We start from the raw sequence: 27,500 nt of genomic DNA on the forward strand, positions 1-27,500 counted from the left end.
TTCTAAAACATTGAAATACTCATCGTTAATTATCCTTCCCTTACCAAAAACTTCCACGCACTTTTTTGTAGGGGAAGGGTAATTAATTATGAGTATTTTAATGTTTTAGAATTTAGTACATAAACCCCGATTATGACAAGGTTCTTGGACCGCTTGGATAAAGTGTACCAATAAAAAATAGTAACAACAAAGTTGTTTTATTTTATAAAGTTTATAAAATTATCTGCGAAAAACATTTAAGAAATAAAATCATTTTATTATCCTATATTAAAGCCATCACGATGATGACTTCAACTACAAGGCTTCATTTCATCTGGACCGGTCACAATCTGTATGGTGATTGGTTTGCTTCTTTTGTGATCAGTTTCCACCTGTTTCTATCTTCCGCTCGTTTACTTATTTATATCTCAACAAAGATGAAAAGAATTATGGATGTTTAGGCAATTACAGGACAATGACTTCTCATTGGCTGGTTAACATTGATATTAATAACTCCTTAGAGTTATTTTTTTTAACATCCCATCAAAGAAGAAGAAGAATATGGAAGTCTCAATTGAAAAACCTTGTTCTTGAATCACTAGAACTTCACTAGAGACATCTAGTGGTGAGATGAAAATTTAGACACTCTCAAATGTTGTAACTCCTTAGTGTATTATTTATTGACTTGGAATTATTTTTGTGGAATGACTGTGTTGATTTTTTTTTAATTAAGCACTTGAATATACCACTTACTGAGTTTTATTTATATATACGACTAGTTTCGAAAACTAACAGATGTTTTCATCTTCTGGTAAAAATTCAAACTGAATTAATTTTTACTAGAAGATGAAAACGTCTGTTATCGAAACTAGTCGTTTATATAAATGAAACTCATTAAGTGGTATATTCAAGTGTTTAATTTCTTAAAAATAACTTCTTAGTGGATCAAATCCAAAATTTCTTCTCGTTTTTCTCCATCCTACCTCATCAATTTTGTAAATTATTAGGGTCAGCCCTCCTCGTCCTCGGGTTGTAGGTCCTTCTGTCATGGGCAATGTCATCTATGCCATACCTTCGTGTCAAATTCTTTTTCAGTAGCATCCACGAATTCTTTGGTCTTCTCTAGATGTCATTCGAGGAAGATCCACGGCTTTTGCCTAGTTCAGAATATGATTAGGTTTTCTACATCCTATCTGCCCACACCATCTCAATTGCCTGTTTTCAATCTTACTATTGATGTCTGTTATACCCAAGCTTTCAAATTTTAAAGCAAATTTGTCAACCAAAATTTGGACATACTTAAAATATTGTTAATTTTGATATTATTTGCGTAGTTTTTACACACAATTTTTGCATATATCAATGTATACACACCGTGATATTAATGAAAACCTTTACCAAAAATAAAAAAATAGACTTCATATACAATGCAGCCACACGTACCGACCAAGTTAGTGATGTGGTGATGTAAGTGGATGACAAAACAGGGCATCAAGACAAATTATTCCTCAAATGAAGATGTAATAAAATTTAACCCTTATGGTTTGATTACTTCATCTGATATTTATTTAAGGGATGTAAGATTTAATACCGAGGGTGGCAATTATTATGTTCGTAACTGGCATGTAAAGATTTAAGGATGTACGCAAGGGAAGATATGAATTATTTATACGCTCACAGATTATGTAGTATTGTTCATTCAATGTATCTGTGTGAGTTTAATGTGAAACATTAGAAAATTTCTCGGTATGTGGTATAGAAATTAGACAGACTTTCTAGGTACTTCAACCAGGCAGGATCTTACAGGGGTATTATAATCCCCCAAAGAGCTACATCCAGCAAATTTTTATAATCTTGAGAATAACAATATTAAAGAAAATTTTCTGTTTTTTTATATATTTTAAAATTTCAAATCGTTTAATACTTAAAATAATGTTTTTCATAAAAATCACAATCAATCGGTGCCTCAAGATCTATGTACGAGTATATCAGTACGTTATTTTTTTATCTGCTAGCGAGATATTATTTTTTCACTCTCATAAATCAATGTTGTACTACAAGATGGCACCAAATAAATCACCCTTTCGGAAAATGTTATTGTTTTTGCAAATGGCGTCGTACGTCAATCATATTTGACAGCTGCAGCTTACAAACAGATTAATCAAACAGGCACAAATGTGTATCAACACTGGCGGTAGCCACTTGATGGATATCATCTTTTCCACTTAACAGAAAAAAATTATAAAAAATCTAAATAAATATGTATTTAGTCACCGCATGAGGGCGCGTTGGCATAGATGTGTTATCCCTATGATTCAGGCGGTGAGTTAGTACTTGCTGCGAGCTGTGTACTACGATTTCCATACTAATATGAACTGGGTTCTTTTGGTACCCCCTTCGGATCACGTTTAATTTTTGGATGACCAGTACGGCAAAGGTTATGGTGAAGGTTTTGTACTAAAAACATAACGCAAACACAAATAATACGGTCTTATAAGAGATATGAATATGGGTTACGTAGGGTAGTTTACTTAATGTAATAAAAGATAAAGACCTTTTCAGTTATCTCATGTTAATAATTCACACCCTTTGCGTGTTTAGATACTATTATATAGTTAATAAAATGTAAGAGAGTATTACATATGTTATATATCTTATTATTTGTATGTCGTGTTGGATCTCACCGGCGTTTACTATCACTTGGGAGTAATTGCCCCTGTCTTGGGTAGCTCTAAACAACGCTTTATTCACAATTGTTTTTATAAAATATCTTACGAATTTGAAGCAGAATTTAATTGAAATTTTACTTCAATAATGGATTTTTCTAGGTGTTTTAAAATAATATGTGAATGAATCTAAAACCGTTAATCGATAACTCGTTATACCAGATACTTACATATGTGTCGTCTCCTTTCGAAATCCGCCAGATCCATGTAAGTCGATTTTCCAAAAAATACAAAATTCTCTGAGTAACATTTATGTTAAAAAGATTTGTTTCGATAAAATATTACGAAAAAGAGAAATTTTTTTTTTCAGTATTTAAAAAAAAACACGAGTCACAAACCGATAATGACGTCATCTTAATTTTTGACCTATCCCCGCTCTCTGATTGGCCGATATGGGTCAGAAGGCATGTTGAATATAGCGGAATTTGAAATACAAAACTGTTTTTAAATATTTTTTAACAGGTTTTACATATATAAATATTTTGAAAACTAAAACCCACGATTGTTATTCCTTTACTTTAATTATTATTATAATTATATATAAATAACGGTAAAAGATTTATCCACATATCATTTAAATACAGTTAAGAAAATCCAGTTTCATTTCAATACAATTCTGCTTTAAATCTGTAAGATATTTCATATGATACAGTTTTTTTTTAATAAAAATGACTTAAATTTATTCAATTAAAATTGATTTTAAAATTCAATTTAAAAAAACGTGTTTTTATTACCCCTAGTTCGTTGTGTTTATAACATTTAACATAATTTTATCTAGCCTCCCACAAGCCTGATGACGTCGGTAATGACGAAAAACGGTAATTTGTCGCATAAATTAAAAGGGAAAAAATACTTGCTTTAGTATAAAGTAAAGGTTGTTTTAGATTTTTTAAATAAATAAAAGTTCAAAAATATCACAGTCTTATCTTTTAACATTTGTGTAACTTTATGGCACCCGCAAAAAATAATATCATTAATGTTTTCAAGGGAGAAATATTACAAAAGAAAGAGCATTGACGTCAAAAAGCGGAACGTTATCCATCATAATTTATGCGTTTATTTTCTCATTTTGCGTTCGAATACCGTTAAAAGGATGAATATCTTAAAGGAACAAGGAAGTAGCAGGCGCTTTGTCACTTTTTGAAATAAAATATTGAAGGTTTGCGTACATAGGTCCAAAGTAAATTCATTATTTTCACTTGGTGAACGTTTCAGGGGGACTGGCTACCTTTAACTTAGCTAAAAATAGCATGCATAAAATAAGAAGCATCAATCATTCATAGTAGATGACATTTTTAAAGCATTTTTTCTAAATTCTTTAAAAAGTCACTAAATACTATAAATTTTATAACTTCAAACTGGTGTTGCTGGATTGTTACTAGTTCAATTCAGGAAAATTTCCAAACATTGTTTAAAAAAACGTAGTATTTGATATTTAAAAGGCTCCGTGTTAATGGAAATAGAAAATGTGTTAGGGGACGAGTATTTCACAAGTAAAAACACCTTTCATACTCGTTTTCAAATGCAAAGTCGAGTAAAAAATTCAGAGGGATCGGTGAATAAATTAAGGAGATTTGTGATTTTGAACATTATCAAAAAATATTCTGTAATATAAATTAAATTATGCTTCCGTACTGTAATAGTTAGCGCATTTGACTACCATACTGGAGTTTAAATAGGTAAATTTGAATATATTTTGTTATTAGTGGACGGTCTTAAGCTATGCCCAAACCCTTTTCTTAAATGTTGAGATGTCACAAAACAATATGATAAATAACTCCTAAAAATGGAGATAATCCAGATTTGTGAAGAAGAAGTTAGACACACTCAAAATGTTGTGGGTATTAAGTACATGCGAGGGAAGTAGGAATTTTTTAAATACTGTTACGCATTTTTAAATTAATACGATTTTTTCTCTCTATTTTTGGACCGTGTTATTTCGAATTCGTGTAAAAACACATGTAAAAAAGGAGCTTATTATATAATATATTTACGATTATTTTTGGATTTATTACAAAGACTATCTATTATGGTGACTTGAAATAAATATAAAAATCCCCTAATCCAATTTGGATAGAAAAAATCATACCTGAAAATAAATTCAACCCTTTAAAATCAAGAACCCAAGAAAAATCCTAATACGAAAACTTGTCACATCACATTTACTCGAACAGAGTAAATAATTTATTAAGATGAAAATATTTACGTTTTTCCCCTTCAGAGACTGAAGAGATTTAAAAAGAAAAATTGAAATCATGAAGATCATAAAATATCATTTTGCTCTTTTATTTTCTCTCCGGCTTCCTCTCTCCTTATTTTCCTAATAAATTTCTATATTACTTGAATTTATGGGTGAATAATGCTTTTTTCCTTCCCGCAAATAATTTAATGGTCCTTCGGGCAGATGTTGTTCCATTTATCACATAATATCTTTAGAAAGTAAACCACCGTTATGCGTTTTAAATAGAGCACACGATTTTTCAAACCTTTGTTGAAGATTACCTCATTGTGTTTTAATATTTATGGATTTTAAACTCATCACTCAGTACGTAATTATTATGGTTTATGCATATACTAAATCAGAGAAGGGATGTATTGAAAATGTTTCCATAGAATATGTATAAAAAAATCATAGTATAACTTATGTTATATATTTCAACCTAGGCAGACATAAAAGGGGAACATTTAATACCCATAAAACAATGTCCTACTCGAAATTCATTAATGAAAATTTCATTCGTATATTTTTTGTCTTTTTAGTAATACCTACTTAGTAAAATTCCGGCATTTTTTGTTTTAAATAATTCAAAACGTGTGATATTCAATTTTTATTTTTATAAATATAGGTACTAGCAATCTTCGGTGAAATCCCTCGATAACTGATCCAATCAATGGTCGAATGTTCCGATCCCACAAGGCATCTTGTTTATTTCACTCTAACTATTCTTGGAAGTCTGGGTATAACAAACATCAATAGCAAGGTAGAGATAAGGCAATGTATATGGTATGAACCCATAGAACTTGAACATATTGTGAACTAGGCAATCGCCATAGATCTTCCTTGAAAGACATCTAGAGAGAGATCATAAAATTCATGGAAGCTACAAAAAGCTTACATGATTCGAAGGCTTGGCCTGTGACGTTGTCCTTGAAAGAAGGACCTACAACCTGAGGACGAGGAGAGTTGTTCTCAACAGTCTACAAAGACGATAAGTTGAGATGTAGCCAGGAAGAACACTATTTGTCTATTATATTCTCCTAACGTAACATAAAAAGATCGAAATGGTAAACCTTAATTTTTTTTTTCGTAATTTTGTAGATTACGCCTTAATCCTCGATAAGGTGTTAATATATTAATTACCAAGACTCATAAATAAAATCCTCGCTAAAACCGGAATTACACACGAGAAAACCATTTTGCTGAATTTCATGGGTAACCGAATTATTTCATTAATTATTTTGTGCCATAATAATACTAAGATAATCCGAATAAAACCACTATTAAACCTAACTTTATCTATCAAAATACACAGGAAACTACCTCGAATTTCAACTATCTAAATACGCGCGTTGTGTTTCCGGAGTAAAACTGTGCGTTTCAATACGTGAACAGCAAATTTCACTCACATTCCAGTGTGTGTTCGCCGTTAATTTACATATTTTCCATCTTTCGCTTACGTATAAATTTTTGATGTATCCACTAACATAATTTGCGTAGTGTTAAAGTCTGTTTAAATGTTCAACTAATTTTTGGATTCGTGTTTGAAACTGACAGCAAAAGTTTAGCTAATGTATTCCAATTCAAGTTACGTAATCATTGAGAAATAAAATATTTTTAAATAAAATATTTCCTTTCTAAATTTTATCAATATATTTAACGATAAAATACAATTTACATTAGAAAATAACGGAGGTAAACAAATCAATTTCTTAGACCTCAGTTTAGAAATTATAGATAAAAAAATTACTTTTGATGTATATCGTAAGCCCACACATACAGATACTGTAATTCCCTCTTGTTCAGCCCATCCACTTAATCATAAACTAGCTAACTTTAACTCCATGATCCATAGAGCACTACAATTCCCATTAAATGATAATAAGTTCAAAAGAGAAATAAATACAATTAAACAAATTGCTTACAATGACGGTTATAACCCAAATATAATAGACGCGATATTGGCCCGTAAAAATAAAAAGAATTTAACAAAAACATTTCTCTACTCAGCCGATACGTATAGTGAAAAAGTAAAAACCAACTGGAAAAGAATCATTTACATAAACAAAACATCACATAAAATTACCAAAAAATTCCCAAATAATATAAAACCAGCATTTTACACAAAAAATAATTTAACTAAAATCTTTAAAACACAAAATAATCCTGAAAATATATTGGACAATAGTGGCATATATAAATTAAACTGCGACTGTGGAAGTTCGTATATTGGTATGACTTCCCGAAAATTCAAAACAAGAATCAGGGAACATGACTTATGTTTGAGAAATAATAATTTTTCGGAATTCGCTAACCATTTAATAGATAATGATCACAAATTTAACAACAATAACGTAGAAATCCTAAAAATAATCAATACGAAAAGCCATAAACTGCAGCATTTTGAAACAATAGAAATTCATAAGAATATAAATAACAATAAACCCATAATTAACAATATGACAATGACCAAAGCCTCCCCCCTTTTGTCTATGTTCCCTCTGATAAGAAATAAAAATTAAAATTAAAATTTAATTAATAAATAAAAATAAGAAACAGCTACTACCCCCTCCTCAACCTTCAACGTCCCAAGGACCCAACTCTAAAATTTAGAATTAGCTTCACATACGGTGTTTGAAAATGATGCGGAATGCATCGAAACACGTGTCACAGTAGATTTTAGGAAATAGTGGTATTTACTAAGTAAAACATTAATTAAAAAATATTTTATATTCTACTTATAATCGACTTTATTAAATTCGTCTAAATTCAATTTCCTCTTTTAAAATCCAAAATCTTTCCCACAAAAGACGTATCGATTATTATTCATGTAATCACTTACCAAAGTTTTTAAACCTTGACCCGTATTCATCGAAAATATTAATCACCTTCCATGTTTTATGTTGGAAATTTATTATTGATGGAGAAAAGTACCTAAACTTCATTAGTTATCATCTTCACAAAGCTCAGTAAATCAAAAAAGTTTATTTTTACCATCAACCAGCAAGCGAATGGCTGAAATTACACAATTTTCTGATTGATCGTTACACTAACTTGCCAAAATACGGGATTGCCTTTTTTTCAGTCACGCCAAGAAATGTAATCTTTGTATATCTTACACCATAATTAAAAACGAATCATTGAGTTGGTAACAGAAGGATGAAAGTAGACTCTTTTTATAAAGATGGGGATTGCATTTATTATTTACTTTGCTTATTATGTACAATTACCATGTACCTTGTATTATGTTCGCCTCCGTAGTGTATTGGTCAGCACGCTCGGCTGCCGTTCTGGAGGTCCCGGGTTTGATTCCCAAGGGGGGTAAAATAAATATAAGTGATTTTTTCACTGTAATATTTATTCAATATTATTACCCTGGACTGGTACCTGAAGCGGAGGGCTGATCACCTTTCCTTCATGTGTAAACGATCAAGATAACACTGCGTTTATATGACGCAGTGCCCTATGCATCATTGGGGTGCGGATAAGGGCTTTATTATTATTATTATTATGTACAAGGTTTATAGACTGTTGTTTCTTCTATCTAAATAAAAAAAATTATACTTAATCTGTGTTGGGAACAGGAAGGATAATCTAGTGAAATTAAATTAAATTAAATTAAATTAAATTAAAATTAAATTGAAGTTGAATTAGTGTGGGCTAATCAGGAACTTCTCAGCATTTGCTCATTGCTGGGAGATAACCACGTTAAATCCTCAGGAAAAGCCGGACTATTGACTGTCATCAGCAGACCTTCCGTTCCACTAGAAGAGGGACCAGCATTTTGTGTCCTAGTTTGGCTTGTGTTACCAATGTCCTTCACGATTTTAATCATGTATGATACCACCTCTCATAACAGTTCCTTTTCACATATGGATAAAAGTAGGCTGAAACAGTCGATATGTGATCTCTCCGACGGATGAACGATAGATGTGCGAATGGTGATTTAATGACAGAATGCTGGGCTGAGATAAGCATTATCGATAAAATTAATATGAGTGTTTGGTGATGGTTTGATCATATAAATCGAAAAAGTAATAAATGGAAAGTTAAAATTATTTATGAGGTGAAGGTGATTGGTAATAAAAGCAGAGTATCATCGAAGAAAACTTGTCAGGATTAAGTATTTCTGATACTCAAAAGTGGTCAGTTTAGGAGTCGGTAATTATCGATGGTATGAATGAGAAGATGCATGAATTCGCAAGAGGTTTAAGATTGTTTGCAAAGACAAATTGGTATGGAGTTCTTTTCTCTCTGCCTATCCTTGTAGAAAAGCGTCGCGATGATTATTTGGTTAAGTTTTTAAATTAATGTTTAAAATACTGATTTCGTGATTTTTTATATTGAAACGTTCTTGACATCTCAACATAGATGAAAAATAATATAGAATTCCGGATATATACATCTTAAGAAACGTTACATAATACTAACAAAAAATTGTCATAAATAAAAAAAAGTTCCATTGATCTAAATAAAATGTTCTGTGCTAAAATAAAGCGTAAAAAAGTGACATGGGATATATTATAATATATGTATGAGTTCCAAAAATTTTAATAGTGTGGTTGTCAATCATGTGTAGAATGGTAAATGTTACGTGTACAAAGTGATCACTTAACCAGTCTATGATGTTATTTGTACGTATAAATCTAGAACACTCGTTATTTTCTTTGAATTAAATATTTATACATACGAATACATAACCGAAAATTTATTAGTACCTTACCAACCCAAATTACTTAGAAGAAGTGTTTTGGTTATTTTAAAATGTAGAGTATTTAAGAGACTGAACGATTTCATGTAAATATTTATGCCAGTAAAAATAACTTTTTTTATGTGAATATTCTAAATACAACACTAAAGTAACCTCAAAATCGTTAAATGTATGTTTTATGAAAATGTGTAAAATAATTTTTCTCAAGTTTACGACATGAATTTGGAACATGTTTCGAGTCTATATATATAATTTATATATGAAGCACTAGCTTGTAAATTGGAAAATCACTAACGTGATTTTCCATTTTATAATTATAATGTGACTCTGTTTTAAAATCACTATAAATATTTTATTATAGCCTAATTACAATTTCTACCGGTTTCGAAGCTAACCGCTTCGTTATCAAGACAGATTTATACTAAAACACTATTTTAAAGGTTACTGAACTCAATCATGCCTGCTGTCGAGAGCTCAAATATGAAAGAACGTGTCAACTATAGAATATACGAGTATACACAAGTTCCAAATATATATGTATTGTGGTTGTCAATCAAGTAAAGAATGGTGAACCTGTTAATATAAAGCCATTTATATCGCTCACTCCTTTCAAGAACGTCATAAATAAAAAAACATGATTTTTCAGGAGAACGTTTTTAAAGTTTAAAAATATAACACAATATATTAAAAATAAATATCAAGCCACTTTTTGAAATTTTTACTTTGCAACAGATCTTTTTAGGTAAAACCTGAAGATTTTTTATCCATTTAAAAAATATTTAGTTCATTTAAAAAAAAAAAAATAATAAAACGTTTTCTTCAAAATGCAAAAACAATATTTTCTTCCCTGCAGCTGGTAAATATTGAGTTAAAAATATGCCTCTTTTGCTGGGATATAGTACACTTTCTGGGCATTCTGAAAACATGCACAACTGAAAATTGACGATTTTCGATTTATGACGTTCTTGAAAGGAGTGAACGATATGCATCTTCATCTATGCTGAGATGTATTTCGTTATGAAATCTAGTATGTAATTCATTTTAAATAAACACCAATTAAATGGGTATGTGTATACATGACCTGTATAAAGATGCTTAGCGGCAAATGTATTGTATACCAGATAAATGATGTTCGGCTTACGGGGTAAACTCTTTGGATCACGCGATATTCGAAGCAATATATCCCCTGTTGATTTCAATATGTAGTAGTAAGCTGTTTGCAATGTTACCAGCTCGCACACCATGGTTATCGATATCTCGAAACTCGGTCGACAAGAAAAATATCATACGCAACATAAAATTAACTGCAAAATTTTAATAATATAATTTTTTTTTGGACATTTGGAATATGCAGGGAACAACAAGGTATTAAGCAGAACTGGAGAGTCTAGATACTTCCTAATGAAAAAAGGTTAACTTTTCCATACTCTTAAAGTGACATAGTCAAAAATCAACATTTTGAGTTAGTAGTAGATCTCACTAATAGATGTCTCTAGTGAAGTTCTAGTGATTCAAGAACAAGGTTTCTAAATTGGTTCGTATATATAGAACTTCCAAGAATTTGAGTAGTGTGGTTGTCAATAATGGGTAGAATTGGTTAATGTTACACGTATGTAAAGTGATCACTTAAACCAGCCTATGACGGTCGTCAGCCCCGTAAATGCCCAGACTTCCATATTCTTCTTCATCTTTGATGAGATATCAAAAAATAATGTCAATAATCAAAGTTCCAACTACTATACATTAACCCCAAAGAATTGTTTCACTTTTCTTTTATCACTCATTCGATCAACATGTCTAAACCATTTCAACCTTGCATTCTTTCATTATATTATCACCATTCAAACATGTATCATACATCGTTTTGCCGCAAATATATCGGAAAGATTGCATTTTGATAACATTCAGTCAACTTTCGTCCTTTTTTTAGCAAACGTCATGCCTCACATTCATACTTTAGTGTGAGAACCAGAATTTCATTACTTGATTTAGCAGTCACTTTGCGGTTAATACCTATCCATCCATATTTGATATTAGTTTTACTAGGTAAATGCCACTCTTTCTCAAAATCTATTACATATTTTTAAGCATTTTACATCATTTTGTCTTTGAAAATGATGCATCATGCACCGAGACGGGTCACAATAGATAGTGGTATTTAAAAAGTAAAATTTCCATTAAAAATAGATGGATATTACCACAAAGTTTATCATTTCCAGGTTCATATTTTTAATGTTGTGTTTTATGAATGAAAATGATATAGTTTATACATTTACAATATTTTACAATAACGAAATGCCACGCCTTACTATTACAACAGAACGTAAAATAATTGGTAACCAAACAATTAAATAACTGCCCTACAGATACATGTGTTTGAAAATGATGCGTAACCCAACGAAAAACGTGTCACAATATATTTTTAAAAAATACTGGTATTTACCAGGTATAACTAAAATTAAAAATAGGAACTAATACTCCTTGGTATCCAGTAATGTTACAGCAAAATTCAAAACTCAAAACATGTTTTTTTATGTTGTTTACAGCGTTTTTGGTTGTCGCTCTGGTAAACTCACACACAGGCAGCTTAAGTTACACCGTTTTAGTCGGTGAGTTATGATCCCGAAAGCGCGAAATCTGGTTACGGAAATCTTCAAATACTCCTGTCTCCTTAAAAATTTATCAGGGTGGAAGCGCAGGGCTGAAGAAACTCCTTAAATCTTTACCCTTTCATTATTCAACTAGTTATTTACTATCAGGACGTTGCGTTAACACGATATGCGTGGGCGCCGAAGTAGGGTAGCCATTTGTCCAGATATATCGGCACACGCACAGCCATTGAAAGCGGTGACATGATGCCCTAACTAAATAGAAAACAAAGATGAGGAAAATTCTCAGTTTCATTAATTGATTCGGCAGACGCTTTATCGTTAACGTGGTATTTACTAAGTAAAACTCAAATTGAAAATGGACCACTCATAGTTTTCGTAATCTATTAATACACGTTTGGCAATATTTTAAAGCCCAGTCAAGGAGTCGTAATAATCGGTAGATATGTATGATTTGTCCCCCTTCGTAGTGTCATAGTTCTGGAGGTCCCGGGTTCGATTTCCAGAGAGGGTCAAATAAATTTAAGTATTTTTATCACTCCAATATTTATTCAATAGTACCCTGGACTGGTATCTAAAGTGGAGGGCTGACACCTTTCCTTCATGATTTAACGTTCAAGGTAACACTGTATTAAAATGATGAGCGTCCTATGCACGATGGGGTGTGGATAAGGGTTTGAAGAAGATGAAGAATGTATGAGGAGATGCATGAATGTGGAAGACGCGAAGATTGTATGCAAAGAAGCAAGTTTAGTTGAAAAAACAGAATAGAGGAAGACCGAAGAAAACTTGACACGATCAGGTTTATCAAATAGTTGAAAGCGGCCAGGTCAGGAGTCAGAAATAATCGGCGGGTATGTATGTATGAGGAGTTGCACGAATGGGGAAAACGCAAAGATTGTATGCAAGGATAGATTGTTATGGCGTTCTAATATCTCTCACCCACCCCTGCGGGAAAACAGTATTATGATTATTTAGGATTGAAGTTTTTTTTTAAAAAGATAAGTATTTTTGTTTTTATTTTTTACAAAAATACTTTAATTTCATACTTTTTCTGTGAGCCTAAGTGGCTCATTATTAGAAATAGGTATCGAATTGTGTTAGAGTGGGTTCGAACAGAGAAACTCTAACTCAAGAGTCCGCGACACTTACCACGGGACCACAATCTGACGAAGTTTGTAAGGGTCTAAATAATTTATTTTATGTGAATGTTATTCCAATCCTTTTAAATAAATTCATTTTTGGAATAGATCGGTAATGACTGGCTTAAATCGCCATAATAGTCATATTTTCGAAAGCAAGGAAAAAGAAAATTTATAATGGTTTATGAAAAATATTATTAATAACTATTAAATATTATTAAAAAAAATATTAAAACAATGAAACTTTTAGGGAAAATGTCCGAAATAGTCTCGGGAAAATGTGGTAACCCCATAACAGAGACCTGAGAAGATTTAATCAATAAATTTCTTCGACTGAAAAAAGAAATTTTTTATTTTTTAAAAATAGGAATGTATCCATAAAAGTAAATTTTCATCGTTCTACCTTTGCAAAAAGGGACAATCACATTTTATTTCTTAATTGAGGTCATGAGTTTTTTATTCAACACTCAAAAATATGGAAATAAAATTGAACGTATGCGAGATAGTATTTTATATTATTTTCATATGATATATGAAAAAAAAATTCAATACCATCTCGCTTATATTTAATGATAGCGTAATCTGGTGATTGTATTAATAACACCCGCAATATAAAATATTGCTCATGGTGACTAGCGTACTTTTTGACATCTGTGCATGACTGTCATCTACTATTTTCAATGTATACGATTAAATTGTTGTTTAAATGAATGAATACAAGAAATTTTATGTATTGTTTCAGCATTAACTTTGTGGTAAGACATGTTACAATGATTAAAGAAAACACTTGTTTTTTACCACTTGAGTTTTATTATAGACTACATGTTTCAGAAGTTAAACTTCCATCATTCATCAGTTATTATACAGACCTGAATGATGGAAGTTTAACTTCTGAAACATGTAGTCTATAATAAAACTCAAGTGGTAAAAAACAAGTGTTTTCTTTAATCATTAATACAAGAAATATTTATTTTCAATTGGTCTGGGTGATTGTGATGTATTTTTCACATTTACCTTCCCTATCCTTACTATCCTACCTTCAGACAAGGATCTGTAACAGACGTTTTGCGGGTAACTCCGGTTAAATAAATATATTTATTCGCAAATATTGTAATAAAAGTAATTAAACTTATTAGAAATGTGCGTTTTTTTTTCATTTTTTCTTTTATTTCACCAGACTAAACCACAGATAAGCGAGCCCGGGTAGAGCCAGTAATAAATATAAATCATTTGCTATTAGCGTTCTTATAGCAGTGTGTTTTGTTTTATTAACAACAGATATCGAATTGAAATAATTTGAATTTATTTAATCTAAAGGGATGATAAATTGAAACCCTTACTCAACGAATTTCATATTATGCAGGACCTATATTAAACCCCAGTGTAATAATAGCGAGATCTATAAATTATATTAACTATATCTCGTTAGATTAAAACCACAGCATATTTCAAAAGACGGGGAGAGCTTGTGGATATTCGTCTAAGTTCATATTTAAATATCGTCCGTGAATTTCAGAGACTCGGGTGTGGGTCGTGAAAGATTTTGAAATATCTCCATCAATTGTTATGAATACTTGAAATACTCTAAACGATCACGCAATAAATTCTCTTTTTGGAGGATATTAATTTGACCCTTTTGAGGCAATTTCCTTGAATATGACGATTTTTTTAAAAAAAGACATTTAATCGCTGATTATTTCTCGAATATTTTTTCTCAAATGAAGAGAAGTGAAAGTGTTTTTAATTTTTTCAGCAGATTATATTATGTTTTTAGATATTTAGTAATCTACGTTTAAAAAAATAAACAAAAAACATTACTTTAACCAATTTCTTATAATTCATGAAAAATAGTGATATTAACATAATACAGATATTTTGCATACTATCTACAAGTACTTTCAACCCTTACATTTTCTTTCAGAAAATTACAAATTGCTCCCATTTTACTAAGGCTTTACCCAAATTGCAGTTTGAATTGACGAACTTTTGTCATTATATCTCATATAACCTCTTGTTTAGAAATTAAATTGGAAGGAATTGGAAAAAAATAGAAGGAATTTTTAACTGTTCAAATAAGTATTTATACTTATTTAAATAGTTAAAAATTCGAGCAAGTGCGTTAGTCGTCAAGCTAGAAAGCCTGTGAGGCGCACTGTCATAGTTTGTGAGCGTAATGTTTACTCAGTTTTAAGTTTTATGTTTTCAGGCAAAAAAAATAATACTTCTTAGAATCATGAATACTACTTGTAACCTATTTCGATAAAAAAAATTCTACCTTTTTTATAAAATGCAATATTACCTCCAATTTGAAGTAAAAAAAGCGGTATTCGTTTTGTTTTGTTTTCTACTTTAACGTATTCCTTTGAGAATATTTACACATGAAAATGTATACCTTTGCATTATTTGTCAAGAATTGAAACAATTTTCTTAACTAGGGGACCAAATTGTTTTCTGAATACATTTTCCAGGTACAACTCGTTCTAAATCGTTACCTTTGTTTTCACAATTCCCTTTTAGCTGATAAAAGCAAATTTGTGAAGGAAAAAAACAGACTTTTCCACCCGAACCGGGAGGAATTACATTAAATCGGGTGGAGTGATTGATGCCACATGTTTTTCTAGTAAGATGCTATTTAGAGCTTTTAGAAAATCAATGACAGTTATTTATTATGAATACTGAGAAATGAACCATCGCCGTTCCTTTGAAATTCACATTGTTTTTGTTACCGTTGAAATATTTCAACCAGATCTATCATGAGAATCTTTGAAATTTGTTAAATTTAAATCATTAAGAAAAATATATCAAATCAAAATTTGTAGTCGTATTTTCATCACAAATACAAAAGCTACAAATTTGTTATCATCGGGGTTTATGCACAAAATTCTAAAATATTTGAATACTCATAGTTAATTACCCTTCCCTAACCAAAAACTTACACACACACGGTTGGATAAAGTGTACCAATAAAAATTAGTTCATTTTTAATTTTTATTTTATAAAGTTTATAAAATGTGCCACAAAGTATCTGCGAAAAACATTCAAGAAAAGAAATATTATTAGATTAAAACCAATAATATATTAAAATGCAATTCCATCCAAGTGGATAATATAAATCCATTTAAAAACTAGGATTTTTATTTATGGAGATATTGTGGCTAGTAACAAAATTTTCAGCAAAGAGTTAATTAAAGTTGATTTCATTAATTTCTAACTAGGTAAAGTCGAAAATAAATGTCGAAATTTTCCAGCCGTGATCTAAGTTGTTTCTAGGCGAGTTTGGGGGGAATTTTCCCGGTCTTCCATAAAGTTATCTCGACCCGGTGGACGTGTTTTGTTTGCCTTGCAACATGATTCCCTTCCCATTCATAAACTTTGATGATGTTTGCGGTACGGTATATTTGTTGTCTATTTTGTTAATTCAGGACAAGTTTTGAGGTAGACCTGAAAACTTTTTCACCGTAGCTCCTGAGTTACTGAAACGTAATTTTAATTTTCCCCAAAAATCTTCAAACGTTAAAAGATATTTTTTTAACGATCCGTTAGTTTACTTTTAATTTGCTTTTAGAAATATTCATGTTAGTCAAATCACAGAAAGGCAGACGAAGTAAAGAAATAGGTTATTGAATTTTGATAATTCCATTTTTGACATCTCAAAATGGATGAAAGTCTGGGTTTTTACATGGCTTATGAATTATCATAGGCTGGTTAAATGATTACTTTACGCACGTGTCATAAACACATATCGCTCACACCTTTCAGCAATGTCACATATCAAAAATCGTTAATTTTTAGTGGTGCATGTTTTCGGAAAGCCCAAAATATGTTTTATATCCCATCAAAAATGGCATATTTTTAACATAATATTTACCCGCTACGGGGCAGAAAGTTTTGTTTTTGCATTTTGAATAAAATGCATTTTTTAATGATTTTTTTTAATATGCTTAATACTTTTCAAATGGAAAATAACATCCAGGTTTTACCTAAAAAGATCTGTTGCACAGTAAAAAGTTCAATAAGTAGCTTGATATTTATTTTTAATACATTTTATTATATTTTTAAACTTTAAAAACGATCTCCTGAAAAATCATGATTTTTGATATATGACTTTGTTGAAAGGAGTGAGCGATTTCATATACCTCATGACGTTTCAAATTTGAGTTCACTGACGCCATCTATGGTTGGTTTATGAAAACTTTTGTTTAGCTGAGATCTTTTTATTAAGATGACTGCAAGATCCAAAAAGCTTTTTTTCAACACTGGGAGACGCCTAAAATCATGACGTACAATTTTTTATACAGCTTATAATTTGGCCAGATTATTTTGTGATAATCAGATTTAAGCATTCCTAAATTAGTGAATTTAAAGTAAACTCCTTACTTTTTATAAACGAACACCCTATTAACAAAAGTAAACTGACCACCTAACTATCGTGCTGCTTCCCCGCAGGGGTGGGCAGAGAGTATAGTACGCTAGACCAAGTATTAGAAACAATCTTCTATATTCATGCATCTCCTCATACACATGCGCCGATTATTCTCCGAACTCCTGACCTGACCACATTATTAACATTATTATCAAGTATTTGAAACACTTGATCATGCCAACTTTTCCTCGGTCTTCCTCTTCTCCTACTACTAACCAAATTCGCATCATAATTTTTTTTCTTCCCTTTCTTCACATGCCCAAACCATCTCTACATGCCTTTTTGAATTTTATTAATAATACATTTCATTAACTTTGCATTCTTTATCCTCCTTATCCCATTCGAATATCTATCATATAACGTTCTGCAGCACATTTTTCTAAAGAAACGCATTTTTACCGCCTTTGGTCTACTTATTATCTGATATCGGTAGTGTAAAGGCAAAGGGGTGTATCTGTCTCAGACCAAATTTTACAGTACAGCAAAAATAAACTTGTGAAATAAAAAAAAAACTCATTTGTTTTATGTATTTTTATATGTACATATCTTAATAAAACTAAATAAGTATTGCAACTACAGCTACATCCTTTTGCCAGATTATGGAATATACTATTTAAGACGTTTTATGGAACAAACTTAGAAAATGAAAAATTCGACAGATATACCCTTTTGCCATTACACTACCAATATATTATTTATAATCTGATATATCATTTTCCGATAAGTAAACCTGAACGATATTTTTTTTATTTAATATTTTAATACATCGGATTCCTTGGTCATAAAAAAACGAATAGGTATATTGAGCTTTAGAATTTGAAGCAGATTAAAAGGAATTTTCTCTAATAAAGGATTTATCTGGTCAGATATTTTCTTGAATCAATGAGGTCCGCGGAATATAGGAACTCAAATTCATGGAATTCAGAATAATGGGATGGGTTCATGAATAAAAATATCCTCGTCAACTTCTACCCTCGTATTTAAGATCAATAAAGTCCGCCGCTATTATATGATAAATATGAATATATAATATTCCAAATAGGGGAAATATTCCGAGAAGTTAGAAGGTAAAAAGGTGGATGTTAATATGACTACGAGTATAAAGGTGACATAAAAATATACTGTAAAAATATGTAAGTTTTAACAATATTTTTAGATATATCGAAATCCTTTTCACAAATCTAGGTTTCCCCACTTAGGATATCTTAGGACATCTTAATTAAGGGGACTTTTTTTAACTTACCATATATGTTTCTCGTCTACTCAAACATAATGCCTCATGAGATTTAATGATTTGAACACACCAAAATGATGTGTCAAAATAACTTGTCAAATTGTAAGCTTTATAAAAATTTAAAATCATATTTTCAGACGTTTTCCAGTAGGTATGTTGAATAATTCGGGGAGAATTTTACATAAATTTACTGTAAAAATAAGAGTATTTGCTAAATAAAAGTTTTGACTAACCAACCATGGATTGGCTTCCTTGAATTCAAACATAAAGTTTTTCAATATTTATGATAAACTGTATATAAGAGTTCAAAATTTTGAGTAGGATGGTTGTCAATCATAGGTAGAATGAAATCATAGGTAAATTAATTATTTAACTAGCCTATTACATATCAAATACTTGAAAGTGGTCAGGTTAATAGTCGAAACAATCGAATGCTGAAAGAAAATATTGTAAAACGTAAAAATCATGTATATCAAAAATGTTACATACGTACTTTTTCCCAATATTACCTGCAAATTTCAGAGATCTAATCAATTCCCTTTGGATTTTTATCAGGTTCTTTGTGTCCTATGTGCCCATACCATCTCAATTACCTATTATTTGCCTTACTTTTACTTATAGATGATTCCATTTATGTTTCTACGAATTGAAATACTTTTTTTATATTCTGCCCAAAAATATGTACAATATAAGGAGCAAGTATATTATGCCAACGGAACGTTTTATGGGTTTCTCCGAAGTATTTATCTATTAACCTTTTGGGTGAGCTAGACGAATAATATAACGTTACTTTATAACATTTTTTTATAGACTTGTACCAAATTACATATCTTTTAGTATTGAATTTACAGCTCTGTTTGTACTTTGATTTTTATCAACTTAAAACATCGTTTCATTACATCATGATGTATGATATAAAAACATTGCAATATTCGTGTAAATTATTTCACATACTTCCAAGCAGGGGTAGGTAGAGAGAATATAACGTCACACCACTCTGTCTTTGCAAACAATCTTCGCCTCATTCACATTCATGCATCTCTTCAAACGCGCCAATTATTTCGACTCGTAACCTAACCACCTTCAAGTAGTTGACGAATTTAATAATATTACCTACGTTTATCTTGGTATTCCTCTGCTTCTATTTCCAACTACATACATTCGCCCAATAATTTTATTTCAACGGTCTTTTCTCACTGATTCGTTCCACGTGTGCAAAGCATCTCTACACATATTTATTTTTATTTTAATCTTAACTCTTAATTGCCCAGGCCATGGAAACTCCTAAAATGCCCATGGGGTCCATATGGGCCCGAATGTAAAGCATTATATTATTAATTTTTGCTTGACTACCGTTTAATTTTTTTAGGGCTGGCATTTCTTCTTTTGTAAAACTGACAATACTGATTTATATCAGTTAACGTTTTTTCCGTTATTTCTTATTTCCAATATTGTGTTTTCGTTAACGAAAACGAATATTGGAAATAGAAAAAAAATCCCGGGCAGTTAAGCAGTCAAAAAATTCTGGCCCATATGGACCCTAGGGGCAGTCGTACCTACGAGTATTTGAGTATTATTTTCATTATATGGTTACAACTTTAATACAACTTTTTTTATGATTTCATAAAATACTTAGGGTTTCTAAAGGTTCCGTCACCAAAAAAGATTGAGAACATTACCCTTAAACATTATATTTACGTTATGGTTAGTTGTCAGTTATCCTTGATATTATAAATGATCGACAGTTTTGTCCTCCGTCGTTGAATGCTATCATTTTAATCATTCAGGTAGAGAGGCTTCATACAAAGAGGGTGGTTTGAGTGGGGTGTGTTTGTAAATATTTATGTCTGTTTACCCAACGTCACTTGTGACGCGAACAGTTTGTTCCTCTAGAGCCACCCTATTCTTCCTTGACCTTGAATTTTTGGCACAGTACAAATCTACCCTTATGTCACCCAAAGCCTACATCTTGGGAATACCTTCGAGTATATAATAAAAAACCTTCGATCTATATGAACAGCGAAACCCTTTTTAAAAAAATCTTTCCGTTTTTGGAACTGTGCATCAGTTTGAGATCGATTTTCAGCTTAAAAAAATGGTTAGATGTGTGGATACTGAATACGTATTTTTTTAAAGTATGCATAAATAAATAGACACTCTTTAAAAGCAAATTGAATGAATTTATAGTTTTTTTGAAATTTTTTGGCGGAACTGCATTTTAAAGAATAAAATAATAACTATGTAGATTTTCCCACATTAGTTTCAATTAACCAGCGACCGGTTTTTGTTGTAACCGACATCATCAGACTAGTGTCGGTTAATTTAACATTTTAATTTTTTAAAGAATGTTAGTGATGTTAGTATATAACAACTTTTTACCGGTTTCAAGACGTAGCCATCTCTTCGTCAGGACACTCACTACAATCAAGCATACTGCTGTAGTGATTGTCCTGATGAAGAGACGGAAACGTAAATATTACGAAGAAAATTTGACATTATCAAGTATTTCAAATAGTTGGCCGTGGTCAGGTGAGGAGATGCACGAATGTGGAAGAGGCGAATACTGTTAGCAAAGACAGATTGGTCAGACAGAAATGGTGTGATAGTTTTAAGACATAGCTAGTAAAATAATCAACTGTAATTGATGAAAATAGTTAGTATTTTTCTTTGATATTTCTAGATTTTCTTGCGCAAGAAAATACATAAAAGCATATTTCTAGTTTAACATACAAATCGTTAAAGTTTCGATACAGGTTGCATCCTTCGATATGATGTTCGCTTTATCCAGGTCAACTATATTCTATACACCTGGGACTCTTTTTAACCCTATTAAGTCAGGCTCCTTTTTCACGATGTTAGACATATCCCCTTTTCCCTAGACAAATGGATGTTCAGGATTTATTATTGAGCTTTTTACTTATTACTGGAATAAAAGGATGTATCAAATTCAAAGGAAAAATATGTAAACATAATGTATATAAGTGATCACTTAAGACACGTGTAAGATTCATCATCCTACCCATGACTGACAACCACACTGCTCAAATTTTCGAGGCTCATATTATTAATCTCATGACATTTCATCGTTTAGTTCACAACAGCCGTTTATGGATGGATTGAGAAAGCTTTTAGTAAGCAGAGACCTTTTTATTTAGATTAAATAAGATACAGGTCATAAGTCCTGTAACTACCCGGACTACAATATTCTATGTTGAGATGTCAAAATGTAAAAATAATTGAGAAATCTAGATTTGTGAACAAGTATTTAGACACACACACAAAAAAAATTAAACTTGTATATTGTGCTTGTACGTAAATCTTAATGTGTATACAGAACAGTAGTGAATTTGTCGCTGTCATTTCTCCAAGGAGACTTATGCTTACAGTCTCTGAGAAAATGAGCGCTTTGCAGTGTGCTGAAGTAATCATAGTCAGACGTACGCAGTGACATATCGTTAGCACAGAAAATTAACAACATGCAATTAAAATACAAGACTATTTTACCAATAAAAAGTGGTGAAAACAAAGTTGTTTTATTTTATAAAGTTTATAAAATATCTAAAGTATCTGCGAAAAACATTTAAGATATTTGATTTTTTTTATTTATTTAGGTTGACATGTCAATATAAATAACTTTTAAGAGGAGAAACCTAGATTTGGAGACCCAATATATGGATTCTATGTTTATATTAGCTATTCATACATGCATAATGAAAGATGGTAGACCTTAAATAGATTGTATCATTTAGCCATGGCGTATTTGATTGTATAAACAATTTTCTTTCATGATTTTATAAATAAATGTTGTAATATATGTCCTTGGCACAAGAAAACTCAGTAAGGGCACATAGTAATTTTGTTTATAGTGAAAGAAATAATATATTGTGAAAAATATAAATACAAAATCCAATCCTTTAATCTTTATCATTCATCGTTCATTTGTGTAATATTATTTTAATAATCGCTAATTTGTGACTACCGATTTCGGAATAATCATTCCATCATCAAGACATTAAAACAAAATTATTACGGTCTGACATTTATACGAGTACAAAAATAAAAATTTGAAATAAAAAAATTGTTTCAATTGCATTTTATATTACAAAATAAGAGTGGGTTTCGTGAAACCATCCCACATATATATATATATATATATATATATATATATATATATATATATATATATATATATATATATATATATATATATATATATATATATATATATATATATATATATATATATATATATATATATATATATATATATATATATATATATATATATATATATATATATATATATATATATATATATATATATATATATATATATATATATATATATATATATATATATATATATATATATATATATATATATATATATATATATATATATATATATATATATATATATATATATATATATTTCATTTATAATTTAAGTCTGGTTTCACAAAACCCACTATTTATTTTCCTGTAATATAAAACGCAATTGAAACACTTCAGTTTTACTATCGGCGAGTGGTTAATTCTATATCCAGCACACGGGGTTCATAAAACCCCACCTCGCGTTTATTTTATCCTCTCCGTGTATATTTTTCTGTAAATCTTATTTATAATAAATCCTCCACTCCCAGGAGCGCAGAACTAGGGAGGATAAAAGGATAATTCTACTAAATTGAATTTACCTCTAAGCAAACACAGTAAACGGGCAATTTCAAGCGAAAGCCACATTTCTTCGTTTCGACCTTTTGTGGCTTCTGGAACATGCTTTTCATCTTGCTATCGAAAGATGTCGAATAAGGTAATCTCACAAATTAATAAATCATTAATATTTATTATTTATTATTCATCAAGTAACTACATAAATAAAAGTAAATTACGAGTATTTAAAAACCCACATTTCCATATTTTAATATCAATAAAAATTTTCTTATTTTATTTTGATTCTTACTTGGTAAATACGATTATTTCTTCGTCTATTAAGACACGCATTTTGATGATGCATCTTATTACAGTAGATATTTAGAAATTGTGGTATGACCGAGTTAAAAAATAAATTAAAATTGATAGATATTACCACAAAGTGGCTGCTGAATCAATTAATAAAATTATTTATTCTTTAGAAACTGGATTTTTCTTATAATAAAAGCATAGTTTACTTTGTGGTGTAGTAATATAACACTCATTCTATATCTCAGTAATATAACATTCATTCCTTTTGTATATTACCAATCAAAAAGTTTTTTTTAAGGTGGTATTACACAAAGTAAACGACGAATGATAAGGAGAGTGTTAAAAATTGGATTATTCCACTTTATTACTGTATTAACGATCTGAAACTAACAATCACACTGCTTCCCGTCGGTGTAGACAGAGAGAATGGAACCCTACACAAATCTGTCTTTGCAAATAATCTTTTTCTCTTCCGTATTCATGCATCTCCGCATACATGCTAGCTGATTATTCTGACTCCTGACCTGACCACTTTCAAGTATTTGAAATACTAAATCATACTAAATTTTCCTCAAAATGTCAAGTTTTGAAACGTATAAAAATATCATGTTCAATTTTAACACTACCAAGATTTGTGAACTAGTAATTGGACACACTCAAAATGTTGTCAACATTAAACAGTTTGGGCGAATTATATATCGCTCACTCCTTTCAACAACGTCATATATAAAAAAACTTTAAACAATTAAACCAAATTGACATTCCAATTGAGTGTTTATTTTGAAATCTTATAAAATTGGATCTTGCGGATTTTTAAAGTAGGCGACACATATCGCGCACTCGTTTCAAGAACGTCATAAATCAAAAACCTTGATTTTTCAGGAGAGCGTTTTTATAGTTTAAGAATATAATTAAATGTATGAAAAATAAATATCAAGCCACTTGTTGAACTTTTTACTGTGCTAATTTTTTTTAAGGTAAAGCCTGAAGGTTTTTTTTCTCCATTTGAAAAAGAATATTATATTTTTAAAAAAATATAAAAAAATACCTTTTCTTCAAAATGCAAAAACAACACTTTCTGCTCAGTAGCGGGTAAATATCAAGTAAAAATATGCTGCTTTTGATGGGATATAGTACATTTTCTGGGCATTCCCAAAACTTGCACAACTGGAAATTGACGATGTTTGATATATGACGTTGTTGAAAGGAGTGAGCGATATGTAATATCAACAAAACTAAGCGTATTTTCAAAATACTTGCATGTACATATGTATACAAGTATTCAGTTTCAGTTTTCGGTTTTCAATTTGTAGGTACAACAACATTTGGTACGCAATTTATACATTCATAGTCGTTCTATGCGAATATATTTCCGTCAAAGAAAATTTGGATTCGCTAAAATATTCCATCTGCAGAGATGGAATATGTCAAAAGCGAACGAATAATACATATTCTGAAAACCACAATTGTTTGTTATATTTTGTGATATTTTATATTTAAAAAAAAAAACATGTTTTTAGCGTGAATCTTAGGTTAAATGTAGGTACGTTAAACTTTTTTAAAATTGTAAGGTTTGTTCAGTTATTCACATTTTGACGTCTCAGCAAAAATTAAGAAAAATATAAAAGTCTGGGTATTTACAGGGCTTACGACCTATCAAAGGTTGGTTTAAGCGATCACTTTATACACGTGTGACATTCACCGTTCTACTCACGTGTCAACTACACTGCTCAAATTTTTGGAAATCAAAAAAATTATCATATAATTCACACGTCGTTTCATGTGAATTCGCGATAGTATCTATTGATGATTTAATCATGATGCACTTTATCTTAGCCTTGAATTTTTTCCTTATTTCACCATTCGAACATCATACATCGTTTTGACGCACATTCGTCTGAGACAACGCATTTTGATTGAATTCAGTCGACATTCATCCTTTTCTGCCAATTACATGCATCGCTTCCATACAATTGGGTTGATACCAGGATTCCATTACATACTCCCAGTTCAGCTTTTGCTGTTAAGCTTTTATTTGATTTAACTGATTTCAAGGCATCATTCACTCTGTTTCCTGCATTGACTCTTCTTTCTACGTCTTTATCAGTCTTTCCAAATCTGGAAAACACACTTCCTAAATATAAGAGATCGTCTACAAATATACCAATTCCAAAATAACCTCATCAACTTCTATTTTACACCCAGATCTACATTCTTTTCTTTCAATAAACCATTACTTTGGATTTTTCAACTTTCTCCAGCAACTCTGATTTTTTAACTAATTAATCAATTAAATTATAAATATTAGTGTTTTTATTATTCACAAAAATACTTTAATTTAATACTATTTCTGTGAGCCTAAGCGGCTCATTATTAGAAATAGGTATACAATTGTGGTAGAGTGGGTTCGAATCCAGAAACTCTGGCTCAAGACTCTGCGCCACCACCACAGGACCACAACCCGACACAAATTTGGTGATATGAATTATTTCATATTTTAAGTAATGGTGCCCTTTGACCTTTCACTTAGTATACGCCCACCTAATCGTTACTCTTAATGTATAATACCAGTCAGGTATTATAATTCAGTGATCCTCAACCCTCGGGTCACAGACCGCCACCGACCCATGGGCTTCTTCTTCTTCCTGGCTCCGTCCCAACTCATCGTCTTAGTAAACTGTTGGAGTCAGCTCTCCTCGTTTTCAGGTTGTAGGTCTTTCTGTCATGGACAACGTCACCTAGGCTATGCTTTCGAATCGTGTTATCTTTCTGTGGCATCCATTAATTTGTTGGTCTTCTCCAGATGTCTTTCGAAGAGAATCCATGGTGATCGCCTGGTTCACAGTAACATCAGGTTTTCTGAGTCCTATATGCATATATGTAATGTATATAAAATGCATCTCCTTTTCCTCTTTAATGCATCTCCTCATACATACCCGCCGATCCTTGCGACTCCTGACCTAACCGCTTTGAAATATTTGGCATACTTGATCATGGCCATCGTGTTTTCTTCGGTCTTCCTCTGATTCCTATTTCAACTTCATTTGCCCCATAAATTCGTATTTCCATTATTTCATCACTCATGCGTTCAACATGTTCAAACCATCTCAACAAAACATTCTTAATTCAATCGATAAAGCTCATCTCAGCCATGCATTATTTTTTTTATTTCAGCATTCAAACATCTATCATACATCATTTAGCCGACATTCGTCTGAGGGGTCGCATTTCAACTACATTCAGCCTACTTTCATCCTATTTTTGCTCACTGTAAGCATCACTTTCGTACAATAGGGTCATTATTGCCAGTTAAGTTTTCGCTGATAGGTTTTTATTTGCTTTAACTGATTTCAATACACCCTTTATTCAATAAAACATCAAAATAACTTAAACGATTAAAATGATCAAACTTTGACCAGTCCCCAGCGAAAAAGGTTTGGGGACCACTGCTTTAATTGTAGAAACTTAATATTATTTGTAGATATGTAGAAATGTT

At 30.9% G+C, this 27,500-nt stretch overlaps 1 protein-coding gene across 1 annotated transcript in view; it reads left to right on the forward strand.

Annotated features, from left to right (window-relative positions):
* The window catches only part of LOC148309260 (potassium voltage-gated channel protein Shaw-like), a 213,987-nt gene that overhangs the window by 72,912 nt on the left and 113,575 nt on the right, over positions 1-27,500 (forward strand). The gene's annotated exons all lie outside the window — the stretch shown is intronic.

The sequence above is a fragment of the Brachycentrus maculatus genome, unplaced genomic scaffold, assembly GCF_059751285.1.
Source record: "Brachycentrus maculatus isolate JH-2025_06_01 unplaced genomic scaffold, ASM5975128v1 h1tg000134l, whole genome shotgun sequence".
Lineage (NCBI taxonomy): Eukaryota > Metazoa > Arthropoda > Insecta > Trichoptera > Brachycentridae > Brachycentrus > Brachycentrus maculatus.